The sequence below is a fragment of the Aythya ferina genome (assembly GCF_964211825.1).
Source record: "Aythya ferina genome assembly, chromosome: 6".
NCBI classification, from domain to species: domain Eukaryota; kingdom Metazoa; phylum Chordata; class Aves; order Anseriformes; family Anatidae; genus Aythya; species Aythya ferina.
Window position 1 is genome coordinate 5,078,306 of NC_140303.1, and position 19,572 is coordinate 5,097,877.

At 38.8% G+C, this 19,572-nt stretch overlaps 1 long non-coding RNA gene across 7 annotated transcripts in view; it reads right to left on the bottom strand.

The window, feature by feature from the left end:
• Positions 1 to 19,096, bottom strand: part of LOC311438478 — a 98,407-nt gene extending 79,311 nt beyond the window's left edge. For 3 of the 7 annotated variants that reach the window (XR_014694127.1, XR_014694130.1, XR_014694131.1), the window contains exon 1: positions 18,892 to 19,069. This is a non-coding gene — a long non-coding RNA (uncharacterized lncRNA). Of the gene's footprint in view, positions 1 to 10,048; positions 12,024 to 17,153; positions 17,261 to 18,824 lie in introns of those variants that run through there. The other 4 variants (XR_014694132.1, XR_014694133.1, XR_014694134.1 and 1 more) reach the window with 4 other exon arrangements.
• Positions 19,097 to 19,572: the final 476 nt, after the last annotated feature.

The following is a 19,572-nucleotide window of genomic DNA, read 5'->3' on the forward strand; positions in this document are numbered from 1 at the left end:
TCTTAGTGAATCTATCATTAGGAAGCTAATCAAATAAAACATTTAGTTGGGGGTTCTGCTGTTACTTCTCAGTTTCTGCTGGAATCTATACTGAGAAATGAAAAGCCTCACAGCCTCATTAATCACAACATCAAATCACAACTTCACAACCTCAGAGTCCTTCCCACAAGCAAAGACGTGTGCTTCCTGGCCAATAGTCTGTCTGAAACTGATAAATCAGTGCTAACTGTAGGCAGATAGTACAGAAAACTATTTGAGCCATGTGCACAGACCAGATACAGTTGAGTTACACAGCCGAGGGATTCCATAAGCAATTAAACATAATTTATAAATGAAGTAATTAAATTATATTCACATACACTGTATTGACTGCGTGCCAATAGATATTTACACTATGATATATCCTTTCTATAGATTAGGAAGATTTTTTTTGCACTCGGCCTGTAAGAATGTGTGGTCAGTTAGACTTAACCTACAGGAAAGTCACAGGGTGCTGTGACTTCACAAAAACTTCACAAAAAGTAGCATCTAATGATTTTCCCTCCTTTGGTTAGTGCTTCAATTTTGTTTTCTTTATTATGAGATATCACATTGAGCTTCTAAAGATCTCAATTAAGAAACATCCACAAAAGATGCACAGAATAGTAATTCAGCAGTGTAAACATACCCTTCCACACAGCTCATCATACACACAAGTACTGCACAGCATCACTCAACTCCACTTCATCTAGGACATCCTACACAGACTCTCCTCAGGAAAGGCACTAACTTTTCTTGTATGTTAAAAAAAAAAAAAAAAAAAAAAAAAGTCACAGTTCTATTTTATTACCAAGCAATATTTCTAGATTCATTATTAGTGTTAATATAGAAGGTGAAAAATGATGCCATTATGTTAGCAGATGGCCAGCTTTACCACTCTCTTAAATCCTATAGTTACATAGTCTCCCAGGTAGGCACATTCCAGTGTCCTTCATCTGCCTCTCAACTCCTTTTTTCGGCTGAAATAAAATGTAAGAAGTAAAGCAGCAAAGTACTTAAATCCTAGAAACGTGGCTTTTTTATTTTATTTTGTTTTATTATTATTATTATTTTTTATTAACACACTTGATGCTTTAGAAAAAACACTGGCTAAATTTAGATCATTATTGCTCCCCTCTTTTCTCCAAGGCTGAGGTGAAGATGTATCCAGCAGGGCTTTGGCTATGCAGCACCACCACTGGCAAGCAGAGCTGCAGAGAAACCTGCAGTTCCCCCCAAATTCCTCCACAACTCTTCCCTCATGTAATAACTAAAGAAGTATCGCCTTAGTCACACTTCTATTGCCTGCCTTTCTCTAAAGCTCCTTTCTGGCAGGCAGGCAGGCTAACTTTAAACATGAGAAGTAAAATATCTACAGTATTAAACAAAATGCAGCTGATTACCAATGCAAAAAGCATTCCTGCAGATACCCAAGTTTCATTAAATGATTCATCCTTCTCATCCCTAGGAACTTTGCAAATGAATGACTTTGGATAGGCCCAAAGTGATAGAATATAAACATGTTGATAAATACAATGTTGCCTACAACTTTTAGCTAGAATATACAAAAACTAGACAAGAACACTACTCAAACTAAACATTTCCCACTAAGTTGTCAGTTGTCAATTACTGATATGGTGTTTAGTAATTATTACACTTCAAAAGTTACTTGTTCTTTGTAACAATTCATAATTTTAACTTTACATCCTACTACTATTTAGCTTGTAAATTATTAATTCATGCATGAACATGCACAAATACATAATACACATGTAGCTGCCTTTGCTACAAACATCTTTAAAAAAGATACACGGCTGACTTCTTCCTGTTTAATTTGCAGTATAATTTTTGTAATGCACTGGTTTCCCCTTAACATCAAGAACAAACATAATCACAAAGCTACTTTAAAAAAAGGCTAAAATATTATGTTAAAATATATTGCTGAGCATCATTTCCTGTCTCCATGCCCAAAGTAATCAAAGTGTTTTACCCTCTTTTATGTTGCACATTAATTGAAATTCCACTGGAGCTGGGGAGCCAAAGTCTAGACTATATAAAACACCACACAGAAATGACAGTGCCTGCTGAAAAGACTTTATGTTCCGGTAGTCCTTTTTGTCATTATAACTAATTATGTAAGACCAAATAAGCCTGCAATATTAACTCAGCACTCAGGGGTTCCTAGAAATGGATGCTCCCTGTGATGCTATGGATATTAGAAAATGCAGTTTCACAGTTTCGTTGTCAGTAGGGCCATGTGATCTATTAAGTAGTGTCATGTAGGAGAGAAAGAGAAAAAGGCAAGTCTTCGGTAAAATATCTTGGTTCGCCGCAGCACTTTCCACTGCTCTAATTTTTATTATAGTTTATTCTTTAGTAATGATGTATGTACAGGAAGAAATTCTACTCTGTCCGTTGTCAGGCTGTTCAGTGAGATGTTAAAGCTAATCTCAACATACCAGGAACAAAAATATTCTTTTAAGGGAAAGATAATTTCCTGTGATTATTATTCACTATGAAATTCAAAGACTTCAGTAGCTTTACAAATTATCTGGAATGAAAAAGAACAAAGAATGTGAAATATTTTCTATTTATATTTTTCAGATTGCAACAATAGAGCCTTTGAATCCTATTTTTTAAATAAAAATCACGTTTTGACTTTCCATAAATGTTCTTTTGTTTACTGAAGATCTTTTTGGAAGGAAAAATCATTTTTATCAGTAACAGAACAAAATAGATAAGACTACATTGAGCACTAAGAAATACACAATTGCTTTCTCTTCCTTAGGTATTTTGTGTTTGACAGAAGTTAAGCAGTACCTTCAGTTATTTCCATGTAAGTAATGGGCTTGTTGTTGTATTTATTACTGGGAGTGCTATTTTGGTATTGCTGATACTTTATATTAAATGTCCAAAATTAGGTTCATTCTCATTGAGCATGTGATTCACTAATAATCTGGAGGAAAATCTATTTCTCTTGATGGCATATCTGTAAAGTAGTTGCAATTGTATTAGTGTTAAATCCCCACATTTCCTTGATTATGGTGTTGCACACTGTGTTGCCACTTTCCCAATTTCAAGTTTTTATTCCAGTTCAGTAGACAAAATAAGGCTTTCACTTGCTTTGATAACTCTGAAAAGTGAGAGGTTATAAAAGACCCAAACCTTTAGTCACACAGTGCATAGTATATATAGTTTGTGCAATAGGAAGATACTTTATTTGTATCAGCCAAATCAGTTACATTCTAGTAAGTTCTACAGCATTCTGGAGAGCCTGGTACCCATTTTCAAGGCCACTTTTTGGAGGAGATCATTGCTGCCATATCTGAAAAGCCGGTTAAGCCTGCAGAGTCCTACCAACATTGGTTGGCATTTGTCTGCCATTGGGTCAGGCCTGTCAAACATTATTTGAATCTATTTGGCATCAAGCAGATATAAAGTTAAAACATTCAAAGTTCAAGAACATGCACCACATTTATGAGACAGTAATGCAGCAGTAAGCATCTACATTCCTCTTAGCTACCATTTTGTGGCAGAACCACAGTATTCGATGGCAGGTTGGGTTTGTCCCCATGTTTTCGATCTGCTCACTGTTCTCTGGTACATCTGCAATGCTATCGACTCTTCTCCTTGCTGGGCATAGCCCTTTCCACTGGCATCTGCCCTGACGCAACAAGCCAGCCATAAATGTTTATAGGAAATCATAGTAATGCCAAAAGTGATGCTGTGTCTATGCCTTGCCTGACCATTTGAATAAACAAGCCGAGGTTCAGGCTGGCAAGCAGAGCCAAGAGATTGTTGTTCAGCTCTGGCATTTTACATTTTCATACAGTAGTGAAGCATCTATAAATAGCCTTTGAGGAACATAAACATTTTAGTATAATGGGATTCATGTTTAATATGGGCAATGACTTCCCTTCCCTTAGGATCACAATTAAAATGTTTAGACAAAATTAAACTGCTTCTTGGGAAGATGCTATGATGCAGAGTACAATATTTAAACCAACTCCCAGTGCCTGACAGTAAATGGTTCTTTGCAATCAAGCTCTAAAAGAGGAGACAACATAGCTGTTTATTACCGCTACATATGCTGATAAAATATAGACACTTGAGCCCCAATATCAGAATTATAGAGAAAAATTGTATTTCTGAAAGAAACTGTCATTCCTTTTTTTCTGAGGAGAGATTAGTAGTTGTCTGAGGCAAGTTTGGGACATGTTTTTATTATTAACTAGCATCATGTTATTGGCTGGCTGGCTTTGGCAAGACAGATTTTCATGTACAGAGCAGTTTGATAGAAATTGCTGTCTGTCTATTATTTGCAAGAAACAGGTTTTAATCACAGTATTCTCTCTCCTTGTAAGATCCTTGGCTCTGGCTGCAAAGCTCTCATGCAGAGCTCAGGCAGGGAGGAAAGACAGTTGCTCAATGCCATTATGAGTCTCCAGTTAATCCAGGAGCTAATGAGGACTCTAGCCCTTGGCACAAAATGGGGTCATCTCTGGGCAGCTCCCACCTATACCCCATTCCAGTCCTCTACAATGGGTTGTTATGACAGACTAGAAACATCCAGACCAAGGGTTGTTTTGTTTTTATTGTTGCTGTTGGTTTATTTTATTTACAAGGAAGACAACTAGGTGTTCTCCCTCTTTGCTACCCCGTACCCTACATTTACAAAGTTTGAGAGAAGGCATTATGACAAGGATTTCTACAGAACCTCTCTGGAAATGAGTGGCAAGAACTGACAGTGACTGAAAACAAGCACAACCTAAAATGCCATCAGATATTCAGGAAAAGAGAGCTATGCTGGCCAAATTTAAGAGATGAGTTCTTTGCTTTGAGTAAGTGACATATACTTCCAAGTTTGCCATTTATTCACTGATAAGCTCCCCTATTCAACCTTTACTATTTAGCTGTTCTTAGGTTTGCTATTCTGGCCACTCTAGTTGAAGTATGCAGCTTTAGAAATGTTGTTAGGATTAAATTATACATTTTGTGATTATTAGGTCTAGCCCCACAACAAGATGACTGTTGAGAACGTGATCATACTAAGGACTTATATTCCAGATGTGCTGAGAAATCCCTGCCCCTCTAGATTCTGAGCTCTGTCCCTAGTGCTGTCAAGAGAACAACTCCATACTTAATTTCTGTTTCAAGTTTTCAGTCTTATTCCAAGGACCATGGATAGTTCCACATGTATACTCTGAATACTCACTCATATACCATCTTTAAGAGAAATTCCTTATCACATTTTAGAGCTCTTCACTGCTCAGATACCTTTGAGTTTCCGTTGCAATACCATCTCACATTAGATCTGCTAGTTCTGATTCCCATCGCATCAATCAAACATGGGTGGAAAATGTGTTTCCGCTGAACCTAATTCATTAAATTGTCAAGAGCTGCTGATGTAATATCATAATGAGAAGAGGAAACAGACACAGAAAGCAGAGATTTATTTATTTATTTTTTAAACCAGAGCTACTTAATGGTGAAGAACTGTAGTCTTTGCATTACAGAGAGGACTTGGGGAGCTGTTAATTTCTTCTGTTAACGTTGTTATTCTCTGTCACAGTCTATACTGCCCTGGAGATATAAGCTAAATGCTTAATTGACATCTGTTCCTAGAATGCTAGTTTTGTTTTGGGAGTTGTTCCATGCTGTGTGTAACCTGTGGCTGAAGTTTCTGGCATTATGTATCCTTCTTCAACTAATCTGTATGACCACGGTGAGATCACGTGCAGTGCCAGCTTCTGATTGACTGCATTGGCCACATTGCCATGGAAGTTTCCCACCTTCTGCACACAAGAACACCACAATGAAGCCTTGGAAGCACAATGACATTTATTTTTACCATTTTAGCCACCTTGGTTCAGCTAAAGCTACAGGTAGCTCTCCTGCATATTGGATGTGTTAGTTTCTCGCAGAGCTATCGTGAACCCATGCTGTGTGGAAGACCAGTGCAGCCTGAAATCTGAGTGAAAACATGCCTTCCCAGTCTGTGTGCTTGCAGAGCTTTATTGATCTTGCTGTAACTCATCACGATACTTTGATGTCTGACTTAGGCCAGCACTGCCCCCTGTGCAGCCAGAGGGGAAGTCCTGCACTGACACCTAGAAAGTTCCCAGCAGTATCTGAGTGCTTGAGGTAGCACATCAAATCTTCCCCTATTCTTGCATTAAATCTTCAAAAGGGCAGCATTTTAAACTATGATATTCTGGAGGCAGTTCACTTTGTTTTATCAGCATTACCTAAGTTCCCTTACTTGAAACTGGCCTTTAAAGTTTCTGTCAGAAGACAGTGCAACTTTTAACTCATGAAGAAAGCTAATACCAGACAAGCAGACGAGGCAAACAGCAAGATCAGACTTCAGGTTTCAGGCAGACATTTTGTGAGTTACTAGAAGCCATAGAACTTCTCTTCTAGTTTATAAAACTGAGAATTTCATAGCCAAGAAAACAAGAAAAACTACTAGAACGTGACAAAACAGATCCTTAATGAGAAGCACCAAGGAACCATTAATGTGCATTCCTCCATTTTGGCATTAGAAAACATCTGTAGTGTTTGCATTCTGCAGCATCTTAGGCTTTGAGAATGTACATAATATATACCTTCTGCCTCAAGATTTGAGTATCTTAAAGCCCTCTGTAGTCGACACAAGCAGTTTTTTGTATTACGATAGTGTATGCCGATTGTATAAGACTTTTGCAAATTCAGTTACAAAATATATTTACTCATGAAAAATGTAAAGTATGAATATACAAGCTCCAAGAACAATAAATCAACTATTAAAGCTACAGATGCTCACTTCCAAGCATGCATGAAATATTACCTATTTTCAATTATTCTACCATCTTCATAAAAAAATCACACTGTTGCTTCTCAAAAGACAAAGACCTTGCAAGCAGCATTACCACTTAGAAATAAGGCTAAAGAACTCTGCATGAATACTGACCACAGCCCACAGTCCAGTTCAAAATGCCCCACAGTAAAAGGAGCCCTACAGCCTGTCACAGGTGGGCACTGGGCTTCCTAAGGGTTACCAAATATTGATGACTTTCTGCAGCTAGCCAGCTTTCATCAACTAAGACTCAGGGACCCGGAAAGGCAGGTCTAGGCAGCAAAAGCAGAGGTAAATTTAAGATCAGAATCCTTCCAAAGTGCTGCTCTAACCCATCTGATCTGGATGGTCTTGTGCATTGTGTCAGAAATATGTAGGCACATGAGCACCTGGACTACCATTTTCTCCCAAAATAATCCCTGACAGAAACACGAACACATCCATTCCAGCACTGTTCAGTGAGACACAAAGTGAATACATCCATAGGCTGTAAAGGACAGATTTTCCTGTGAATTTTCTCTGTATACTCTTCACTCAAGCCTTATGGTGGAAACCTAGTATTAACAATACTTCTGAACATGCCATGGAAACAGCCTATTTACTGTAAAACTGAAATTGTGGGGGATTTTCCAGAAACTTTAGCTTCCATGCTGTTTTCATTCCTATTACTTTTGAAAAATTTAGGAAACAGTAAAGATATCATAAAGCTGCTCTAAGACAGAATCAATATTTATCTAGTTAGAGAATAGATGTTATTTTGGACATTAGAGCTAAAAGCATGGCAGAACATTTGCATTTGTTTTAAAAATTTAATTCTATATGCTCAATGAACAAAATATGCAAATATAATAGGCAATGTGCAAGCATATAAAATTAAATGTTACTTTAAATGTTTAATGATTTTGTGGACATTAGTGAAACAAAAAGAATGACATCTTTTGACAAATTCTGCCTATGTTAGTCTGACTTTGGTCACCTAATGGCCAATGATATAAATAGTCACCTCTGGTCTTTACTGTACGGATTGGTTACAAGTGAGGCTACATATGGGACTGGTCATGAGTTGACTCAGGTACAGGATGAGAGTCTGCTGAACACTGTCCCACTGGGGCGTGGATTGCATTTGACTCACCACAGCATCCACCTTGTTTTCACCAGGAGCAGATGGGAGGGAAAAAGAAATGAAGCGGGCCACAGTGGAAGTATGCTGTCTTTCCAAAAGGAGCAAAGTGACTGTCAAATGCATTATTATTTCCTAACATTGCTCTTCGTAATTAGCAACTGTGCTTCGTTGCTATAGGGATGATTTGGGATCATGAATCCAAAAGGTGAGACACAGGGAGGCGAGTTACTGCACAAGAATGGAGCCTAGAGGTGTCAAAGTCGTATGGGTGAAAGGAAGGGAATCACAAAAATTTCTTCATAAAAATGTGTCCGTATTTGAAAATAGCTGTGTTAAAACATTTTTACAAGCTGAAGGTTACACACCTTCACAGGACCAGAGCTCAGTTCTTGGAAGACAGAGCTCACAGCAATGCATGACATGACTTAATTCTTGACAGATCTATGCCGACCGAGTTAAAACCCAGAAGTGCTTCGGAAAGGCCTATTGCTATACTATTTTTCTTTTTTACGGGAAATACTGGACTAAGTTTGGAATTAGTCATGATGGCCTGCTGAGTAACTAAAGCCCATTTTCATAACAGCCCCTAAACACCATGCTGATTTCTTAAACATCAGCTATGCACATACTTGGGTGGAGAGCAATTACAGCTGTAAGGGATGTATTACTGTCTTCTGGGGATAAAGAAACATACTTTTTTTCTCCACAATCTTATGTTCTTCTGCAAGAGGGACTCTCAGCAACAAGATTTCAAGAGAAAAGTAACTTTTTTTTTTTTTATTTTCTCCAAAAGGAAAGTAAGTTTCCTCATTATCAGACTTTAAATAATGACTTGAACTTTTTCTTAACAGTCATGCCACACTTCAAAGAGAAGCTAAGGGTCTGATTAGGTTCTTTAGCTTCTACTTTATTAAAATTAGGTCACACCTACCTCTGTCCCAGAAAACTGCTGTGGTGAGCTAGATCTTGTAACCATACCGAGATTCTCCATGCCTTGAAGGCAGCTGAGGAAACTGGGAACTATCTTCAGGTGGTCAGCACAAACATGTCCCACCAGAATAAAGACTTAAGAGAAACGTTCAATGCCTGGGTCCTCACCATGGCAAACAGTATCAGGTAAGGAACTGATCTACTCCTGTAGCCACTTATTTTGAACTTCAAACAGTTTGTGCGAGCTTGAGCATGAAGCAGCAGATCTGATGTCTCAAACAGGGAAAGGTCTGAGAGCCGAGAGGCTCTTCTGCTTCCTCCATGCTTGTCTAGATCTGAACTCAGACATGGGACTGTCTAACTCAGTCCCAGCATTCAGATGCAAAGACATGAAATAGTACCACATCAACTGTGAAAAAACAAAGGTCATAAATATAATCCCCAATAAAAAAAAAAAATAAGTGCAGAATAACACTAACAGTGAGGACTGGAGTAGAGAAATTAAGGTACATAGGGAAGGAATAAAACTACAGAAAAATGCTAAGATTGTACTGCATAATAGAAATTTTTACATCTCTACAGGAACATTAGTCTCTAAAGGACAGAGGTGGTATGAGCCAGACAGAAGAACCTTTCCAATGCGTGAATATTATGGAATTTAATCTCTATTTTTAAGGGCAGGAATGATTTAATTTAATTCATTAAAACATTAGTAGCGCTGTTATTCAAAATGCAGTTGTGGGTATGTTCGCACTGCTGTGACAAATCTGCATATAAGCTTTGAACTGAATGGCCATATTTCATATTAACCTGCTCAACTAAGGACAGTCTGCCCAGTCAGGTTTTCTTGGTTGTTTTCCCATTTGGGGCGAAATCTAGTGATGTAGGTCCATAGGAACAGAATAATAGTTCACAAAATTCTCAAACTTCCCAAATTTAGCAAGTATGATTCCCAGGCAGCAGGTGGCCCATGTTATTTTCACATTCCTCAGGTCAAAGTTTCTGTTAAATTAGTGACAGAAGTTCTATCACTTGGCTGTTGCTCCAAATGCTGCATTTCCCCTTTACACCCTGTTTACAATCTGACTGGCTGAGGCACCTGCCTGCCCCTTTGCTTCAACTGTTGAATTTCAAGCAGGTGAAATGTAATTTACTTTGACATTTGATCTGCTTTCTGACTCACAGAAAAGTGTAAATGTAGCCCAGAGATGAATTCAGGCTTTATGTAAGCAAGGACCACCCCATGGAAATTTGTACAACAGACTGTGTTGATACAAGCAAAGGTGAGGATTGATTAGAAAATTAGCTGCAAATGGTGTGATTATTCACAGTTGACTAGCAAGGGAACAATAACCCTATATCCCAAACACTTCCAAGCTATTCTGTTTGTCCTGCAACAGTTTGGGGACCATTTGTGTTTCAGGGTACAACCAAGGACCTGACTTTTTCACAGATTTCTCTTCTTTCTTTTCTCTTCAGCCTGCACTGATGTTAGGGTCACAACTCTAGAGAGGATAGTCCTAGGAAGGAAGGAGATGAACGGGGGGTAGTATCCCATCTGGTTAAACAGGACCACGAATTCAAGTTGGAAAAAAGATGCTTTTTGAAGAACACATCACGAACATGCAAAACAACCTCAGTAACAACATTCAACATGAAGAAACATCCGTCCATCAGTTGCTACAGTGAACGCAAACCATTTTTTTTTCTGTGCAGGGCTTCAATCTTCTGCTACATTTATTGGAGAATGAAATGCAAGTATGTCCAGATCTTTTGTGCCCAGTCCATCTAACTGATGACATTTGGAGCCAGCAAAAGTTGCCCAGGCTCTGCTCTTTTTCAAGTCCCATAACCCAGGCTGTAGCTTTTTTCCAGTCACATTAGAAAAAGATGACTCAAAGCTTTCTTCTGTGTCTCTTCCCCATCTATAAAGACCAAGGAGATTCACTCTGCTGTAAGCTTTTCCAGTCCTGAACATCTTTGTGTATCTGCAGTATCTAACACAGCAGGACACTGCTTTTGATTAAGACTTTCAGGCTTTACATAGCATACAAGATTTGGGAAGATGAATATACTTCACACAGAAGCATGGAACTCAAGATGGAAAAGCAGTAGCAAAAATATGCAGGAAGAATATGCTGGCTTATTGTATAGTTTCCTGAGGGTTGTTACTCTCCTCCCTTCCACTCCATCAGTACATAAATTATGCCTGTGGTTCCTTACACCCATTGAATACCAAATATCTTGCTGCCTTCCTTCTTATGAAGATCATGAGTTAGGGGAACAATAATAGTCACATTCTTAGGCTATAATAGCAACATTTAGAAGTATTTGTCTTTTCCGTTTTCTGACAGATCCATTACTAGTTCATTAGCCTTTAGTGGGTAGAGACATTCAGTAAACAAATGAAAGTAACTCCATTTAAGAGCCAGTGAGCTAAATACAGCACTACCGCTTAGCTTGCTAATTATATGGAGTGTTGCAAGTGCACACTGAAACAGATCCATCCTTTTGCGGCAATTTTAGGAAGTCTTGTCCTAAAATTTCTAAAAGCTGAGGCACACAAATTGGCTTTCTTTGTCAGTGTCAGTGACTACAAAGATGTGAAATGGAAAACCAGTCCAGGAGAATCTGTGTTACTTTAACTTGCCATGGTTTAACAAATGTTGAGAATATATATTTTAAATTCAGAAGATCATCATCTTTCCCTTCCACTATTTCCCTGTTAAGGAGACAGACTACTCCAAGTACTAAAAAGCATAGTAGCTGAAAGGTTGATCTCTAATTTTTAAAGAAAAAAAAAAGAAAAATGAAAGAAGGGGAAGAACATAGAAGTCAATCTTTGATTCTTGTGATACAGTGAATGTTACTTTATACTTTCATTCCAGAATATCTTGTATCAAGCAACAGAACAGTATTTCTTCTCTTCCCTCCACACATTCTTTTTCCCACAACCACATTTGTGCTCCTGTAGTGAAACCAGGCAGCTGGTCACCTTCCTGTACACGCACTGTAACCTCTTTGGGTCAGGCTCCTTCTTTTACAGCAGATTTTGCAGTTCATTACAGTGAGACTTGAACCTGGCTGGAAGAGGAACTTCACCTTCTCCAGGTACTGCAAGAGAATGCAATAGGAACATAAATCCCGTAATAGCAGTGTAATTGGTCCATCATGCATAAATGTCTTTGGAAATAATACACAGGACTTCATAGAGGAAGTATTTTCATACTAAATGTGTGGAACAAAGAGGAGTTGGACAGCAAGACAGATTCCTTTCACAAAGATTTAACCAAGATAGAAGGTTCATGTTCTGTTTACACCCCTAAATTGCTAATAGGAAGCTACTTCTCATTCAGAGTTTCTTTAACACTCAAAATTAAATAAATGGCAAGAAACTGCAACCACTATTTTAACATAGCTGTTTCTCTTGGGGCTGAATTTGGAGCTGAGAATGGTGATGCTATGTGAGGAATCCAAGGTTTTTTTTTTTGTTTTTTTTTTTAACTTGTTTCAGAAGACTGAATTATGTTGTTGGTGCAAATGTTGGCTGTACTTTGACAAGGTATGATGTAGATGTCAGAAATACACATTTTGGGAAGATATGTTATTGCAGGGCACTGTTGTAAAGATGCTTTTAAGAAGCTGTTGCCTCTTTTTCTAATTGATCACAGGAAGTGCATCTCTTTGAGAAGATGTGAGAGCTGGGATCAATGACAGGCTAGTTTAATGCAGCTCTTAACAACCTGCAGAGATTAGGAGGCTGTCAGAAAGATAACACCAGAGATTTATAGATTGTTTTCTGAAGCCATTCTCAGCTCTCACGGGTGCTCTGTTATGTTTCTATACGCTTGGATATGTAATACATACTCCCCTCACAGACCCAAACTGTACTTCTAATTTATGAAAAAATAGCATTGCACCTCTATGTGCTGCTCAACTTACAACAAACTGGGCAACATTGGGAAGCCAAGGCAGTTTAGCACTTAGAATGGCTTCAGGATACAGAAGAAATTTGAGTTATAGCTGCAGTTTCTTCTGTCACTTGAGGTGGGTGTAAACAGGCCTCATTCAGCTACCCTAATGCCACTAACCTGGTGGACTGCCATTATCAGCAAGCCCCCTAGGTGCTGAGCTGGGGCTCAGGTGCCACTGTGTTTGGAGGCCCATCTTCTGAAAGGCAGCTGAAGGCCTTGGGGAAGGTCTCTGCTCCCTCAGAGGTGGGACAGTGCCTCTACTCACATGATTAGCTTGGGAAGGGGTCAGACTGATGCCTGCCAAACCCATAAGGGAAAGTAAGAGATCTTCCACTGATGCAGGAGGAGCACTATTGATTTTCACAGAATTAGGCTACTTCACATTAGCTGAAGATCCCTTCCCTCTAACTGAATGACCCAACAAGTCTGTTAGCATTACACTGAGCTTTCCACAGCTTCTTGACATGTATATAGCACCTCTTCAGAAGAATTCATTTATGGAATTTGTCTGTGGTAGCTCTGAAGACATTGCATTTTCTATCTAACCTGGATTAGATTGGGCTATCCATTGTAATTATCCCTGAAGATCATGTCACTTGTCAGTATTCAGCTCAGAGCAAAGTAAAAATGAATTACCTGAATGGCCACTCTCTGGACACAGAGGGCACTCTGGTCAAAAGAGAAATTCAGAACAGGCAGGGAAAGGTTACTCACTCAAAAGCATATAAATTCTGAAGATAAAACCAGTTAACCACTCCTTAAAGGAATATTAGGAAGACTTTCCTGTGACTTTTGGTGTTTTATAATTGTAAATCAGGAATGGAGAGACCTTAAAGACAGAAGTGTGATATACTGGGCAGTTTCAGCCCACAGATTTATCTACACTCCTTTCCCAACTCTGCAGAGGACCTGCCATCATTTTCATAAATATATGACAAGGACAAAGATGGACAAAGACAATTAACTTAGTTTCTCATGAGCTTTGTGCAACGTACAAGGTGATGACTTGAAAGCAAACCCCAGCAGCTTGAGATATATAGCAGTTTAAGTGGGTTGATGTGATTTCTTATCTACAGTGAAGCATTAGGCAGCATCACACTGACAGCAGCAAAAGGTTACCTGTTTTCAACCGGAGAACTCATTTTTAGCAGTTTAGCAGGGAGGTTGTGTTCATTGCGTATTTGTTATTAGCTTCACTTTTAAAATATTTTTTTCCTAAATAAATATTTAAGCAATCTATGGCAATTAATAAAAGAGGTGGTTGACATCATACCAATTGGTTATCAACAGAATTATAGATGTTCATTATCATTTTTTGTCAATATGCGTAGCACCATTTAAAAAATAGTAAGAAATTGACAGGACCATTTTAAAATATGAAGAAATAAGGAATTGCTAGGAACTTTTACATGACATTTGGAATTTATTTTGGTTAGGTAGTATAGAAAGAGCACAATGCATTAATGTTTTTTCCCCTATTTTTAAGATAAGGAGGGATGGGCCAAGTAGGGGCACCCAGCCTAGAGTTCACCTTTTCTTAGGTGAAACTGACATTGAAAGGTTAGCTGTAGGACAGAGGCAAACTGCTAAATTCATAGCTTATACTAATAAAGGAATCTCACTATGGGGACTAAACATGTAAGAGTCGCTTTCCTACAATGCCATTTTGATTAGTTTCAAGGCATACGCCTTACACAGGTGACATTTTGATCTGTCAAAGGAGCAAGGCCAACACTGCAAAGCACCAGAGGAGCTAAGTCTGTAAGGTTACAGCTTGCTTAAAACACAGTTTGTTTACCATAATGTGGTTGGGATAAAAGTAACCCACAAAAAACTGTTCTTAATCCTCAGACTTATCAGCATGCTTTCTCCAGACCACAAAGAATCTTTGACCACTTTGAATTGTGAACACAGGAAAACCCTACTGTATGTGTGCAACCACACAGAGATGTCCACAGACACAGATGTTGGATAGCAGTCCCTTCCAGATCAAGCAATTAACTGAAAAGAATTAGGAGATGAGATGCTACATTAATAAGTATAAAACTAATAGTAAATAAGCAATAAGTACCATCAAAAAAAGCACTGGGGAGATGGACATTTCTTTCAGACTGGTAAGAGGATGGAATGGAATATGGGCAATAAAAAGGAAATAACCATCTTCCTGAGAATAAACAGTTGCATATAAAAGGTGGGAGTAGTCACTAAAGCTGACTATAAACCATTAATTGCCTCTTAAAACCCATGTGGCAGACAGATTTTTTTTTCTTTTTCTCTCTCCAGTCTTAATATTGTATATTGTAAAGTGAGATTAGGAAGGACAGTGTTTGAGAAAATTCTCTACAGCAGCTGAGAGAAGTGCTGTGGAAGAAAAATCTACATCTATACTATATCCATATCAATTTGTCCTGAAAGCATTCACCAAGAACAGAAAATGGGGACTGAAATTGTCAGAGCATCTGCCCAGAAAGAGGCCCTTTAGAAGTGAATTACAGGAGCAAGGAGTAAACCATTAGAAATGCAAGTGAGAATTTTGAGATTAAATGCATTTTTATTTTAAGACTGCAGGATGATTATTTTTAAAGTATTACAGAAGATGTGATCTCCTGCATTCCCCATCATCCACAAGAAGTTCAAAGACACTTTATATTGAACTCAAATGAACAGTAACATCGAGGAATTACTAAGGCTCTTTGTATTGATAAAAATAGACCTATAGCTTGAACAAGTTCATGCTAGTTCCACCAAAGATATCTTGCATAAAGCATTATGTACAAACACGAAAAAATATGTACTTCCAATACATTAATTTGTCAAAATATCTTTGCTAGTAGATACTATCAACAAGCAATTTCATCACGCTCATCAAGTAGATTAAGTGACCTGCTATACCAACAGTAATAACTGACAAACAAGTGTTTATAATCTAGGGTAGAACTTTTGAAGTTCAGTACAGATTAGATACGTTGTCCTTCACTATACTCATCTCATTTGCCCCTTAATATAGAAAACTTTTTAAAGAAGGTAACATTTTGAAATGTGACAGAGACCCCGAGTCTCATCAAGACAATTTTGTTAAGTGCCAAAACAGTGCCGATGATCTATGTTATGGATTGGTGGTATTTTTACAACCTAAAGCTAATGCTTGCCTCATCATTTGAGGTCTGAAGCTGTACAGAGAAAAAGTAAAAACAAACCCTAAGACAACAGGCCAAGCATTTTTAAAGATATTCATTTCTCTGAGACAAACTGTAAGACCATGGCAGTGAGTTGTCATACCATGACAGGTTTTGCACTAGTGCCATGTGAACATGTACAGCATCCATGAATCCTGTAGGTCTTGGACAGAACAGCTAAAAAAGGCTGCTTTTGTTGACACAAACAGATGTAATGGACTTAAAGCTATAGTATGGATGTTTCAGCCACACCTTACAAATACCCTGGACACCACAGAATTTTTTGAAATTTTGCATTAGGGAACAACATTACAAACACCCAGAGAGAAAAGCATGGTCTGCTGTAGCTTTGTAAGGTTTTCCAAAATGCTCTTAAAGTAGCTAGAATGAAAACTGATGTTACCACCCTTGGAGTGTTATGGCAAAACACTAATTACCAGAGCTGATACAGAGCAGAAAAAATACCTTTGATACTTCTTGGCATTGAGAGATTACTGAACTACAAGTTTAGCAGTTGGACAGCTTACATTAGACACATATAGTATTTAAACACACTATTTACACAGGTCTGTACTGAGAATGCAAAACAGTTGTGTACGGTAATTCTATTCTTGGAGCACATCCAAGAGGCAGCAAGGTGCTATTCAGCAGCAGCTAGGAGTACAGGAAGGCAGATAAGCATGGTTTCCACCTGGGCTCACTGCTGGACACTTCAGTTGCCTAGCTCATCCAGAGGCCCCACAAAGCTTTTGATCAAAACCTTCCTGTGACAGAACAATTAAACTTGGTCTATTTCCTTATGTTGCACACTGGTATATAGCTTTTACACTTGCTCATCCGCCTCTGCAGTGATTGACCATGTTTAACTTATATTACTCCATTCTACATCTGCTTTGCATGTTTAGTAAACAATCTGGGGGACAATGCAAACCTTCAGTAATATTGCCTCTTAGGGAGAGGAAACATTGAAGCTGCAAAAAACTGACATGCCAAGGAACAATAAAATTCAGTACTTTTCTGAATTCTAAGATGTATATTTACACCATAGCAGGAACAAGTCTGGATCCTATGAATGAATCAGCTTGAATGAACACCTGTATCTGCATAGAGCCCCATAGGCACTAGTGAGACATCTCCTGGTATACAAACTCTCTTCACTCTGAAGCTAGCTGCAGGATCAGGCCTGTATTTCCATTGAACCCTGAAAGTGGAAAGCCATTGTTATTTTGCTTTTTAGCCTGCGTGATTCAGTTGGGTTGCCTAGAATTACAAGTGTTACAGATGGTCAGCTGAAATGCCATTGTACAATAATAAATATATTTGGCCATTTGATGGCAGTGTTAAATAGTGCATCACAAGATACTGGTAAGGTTCAGGGTTTTGCTCTTGGGACCACACACATCTCTTGCAGCTTTCCTTCCAGGACTTTTGCTACAGACCACCTTCCTCTCCCACCTTTTTTTTTTTTTTTTTACATAAAATAAAGCAAAAAAACTGTCAGGGATACAATATGGATTAATTATCTAAAAGAACATGTTGAAATAACAGCACATAGTGTTTGTTCATAGACACCTCAGTAGTTTGGATGACTTGAGGTTCCTACTGTAACATTCTAGATCACACCATCAAATTAAAAAAAAAAATGAGCCACTGATAGTCAGACAAATTATCTGCAGTTAGCAATGGTCTTCTTAAAGGAACCTTTCCTTTCTCTGAATCTAACAACAAAAAACAGCCTTTAGCAAGAGGTCTAGCAGAAAGATTTGCTTTTCACTCTTGAACAGCTCCAAAGTGCCCAACATCCAGCATTTGAGTAATCATTAGCTCTGAACACATCATGCTAATAACAAAATAGCAATCTCTTAACTTCCAGCCAGTCTCTGTAACTACACTTACAGGTCCAACCACCCACCAGCACACCCTTCAGTCGAAGCAAATGATTCAGAGGGAACCATTTAATTGCAAGTTTTACCTTTTTTTTGCATTTACAAGTTCCACGCTATCACCCTTCAGATTTATTCATTGCACATAGTCATTAAGTGAATGAACTTAGGAATTAATCCACATGCAGTTTGCAACACATAAGAATGCAACTATCCCATTCAGAGCCCATGCTTACCTTGGCCTCCCCAAAATTTCCCCAGCATGCAGGTGAATGCACAACATCTTGCAACAGCTGTGACAATTCTTATCTCAGCTAGTGTTTAGTTGTAGCTGGCATGAGCAACTGAAACTACTCCACTACAATTCTAAGAATAGAAGTGTGCTCACTTTGAGAAAATCCCTCCAAACACCTCACTTCAGTAGCATTAAGCCCATAGATACTCTCAGCTTCAGGGAAAAAGGAGTAGCAAAAACAGACTTTATAGATGGCTTCCAGTTTGTGCAGTTATGTTTTGAATATATTAAAACAGAGCTTGGTAGTGCAAAGATGTACTTAAAGAGCAAGACTGCAAGTTGACTAGTTTACAAACTGCAGGGGATTGGCCTTAGCTGGTCACCTGAGTGCCTCAGCCGCTGTAACCCCTGTACCCTTTCCAGGGAGAGAAAACACAATGAAGAGAACCCATGATAAAGAGAACCCACAAGGCAAGATAAGGACAAGGAGATCACTTACACTACCCACCACAGGTAAAACAGATGTAACAACTAACATTTATGTTAGTTTATCACTAATTAAAGTGGTTTAACATAGTAAGAAGCAAAGACAAAAGTTAATACACCCCCCCATCTCAACCCTCCTCCTCATCAACTCTTCCTCCCACCTCCCTGAGGGCTGGGTCACCATGCAGCAGTCCCTCTCTGTCGCTCTGTCCTCCTCACACTTGTCACCTGCTTCAGCGTGGCTGTTCTCCTCAGCCCACAGCTCCTCCAGGACAACCCTGCTCCAGCGCCATCTCCTTTCATCAGCCCACAGCTCCTCTCAGAAGCCTGCTCTTGGTGGTTTCTCCTCAGACACAGTGCTATAGCATCCTGCTGTCTTCTCCAAGCTTAGTACTCACAAGGTTGTCCCCATCACACTTCTTACTATCAGTGAAGGTTTTTCCCTTCCTTAAATAGATTTTCCATTGATGGGCCACACTTGGGGCTGATAAGCTCAGCTGTACCCTGTGGAACCTGGCCACTGACTAGGCCCCTCACAGCTCAGCCATGCTACTGGAGCTTTACCACAAACACCTGATGCAAAATCCTTTCCCTTTCAATAATCTAGGCATCAAATAGAGCATAGACTCCTAAGACTAGTTAGTACCACACCTTATTTTTATGTAAAAACAAGAAAATAAAAATTCCCGAGGAAACAATTGTAGGAATAAGCTCATATTTGAAAGAGAATTGCAATACTATGATGGGTATTAGAAGCTTTTAAAATAAGCCAAGCAAGTGCTACCATTGCTACCAAGTGCTACACACCTGGGAGCAATTAGAGGCCTTATTTAATGGGCACCAAAGGCAGGTGGATATGAATGTTAGATGATAGGAGTTGTAGTGGGTGTGGGGCGGTGGGTAGAGCAG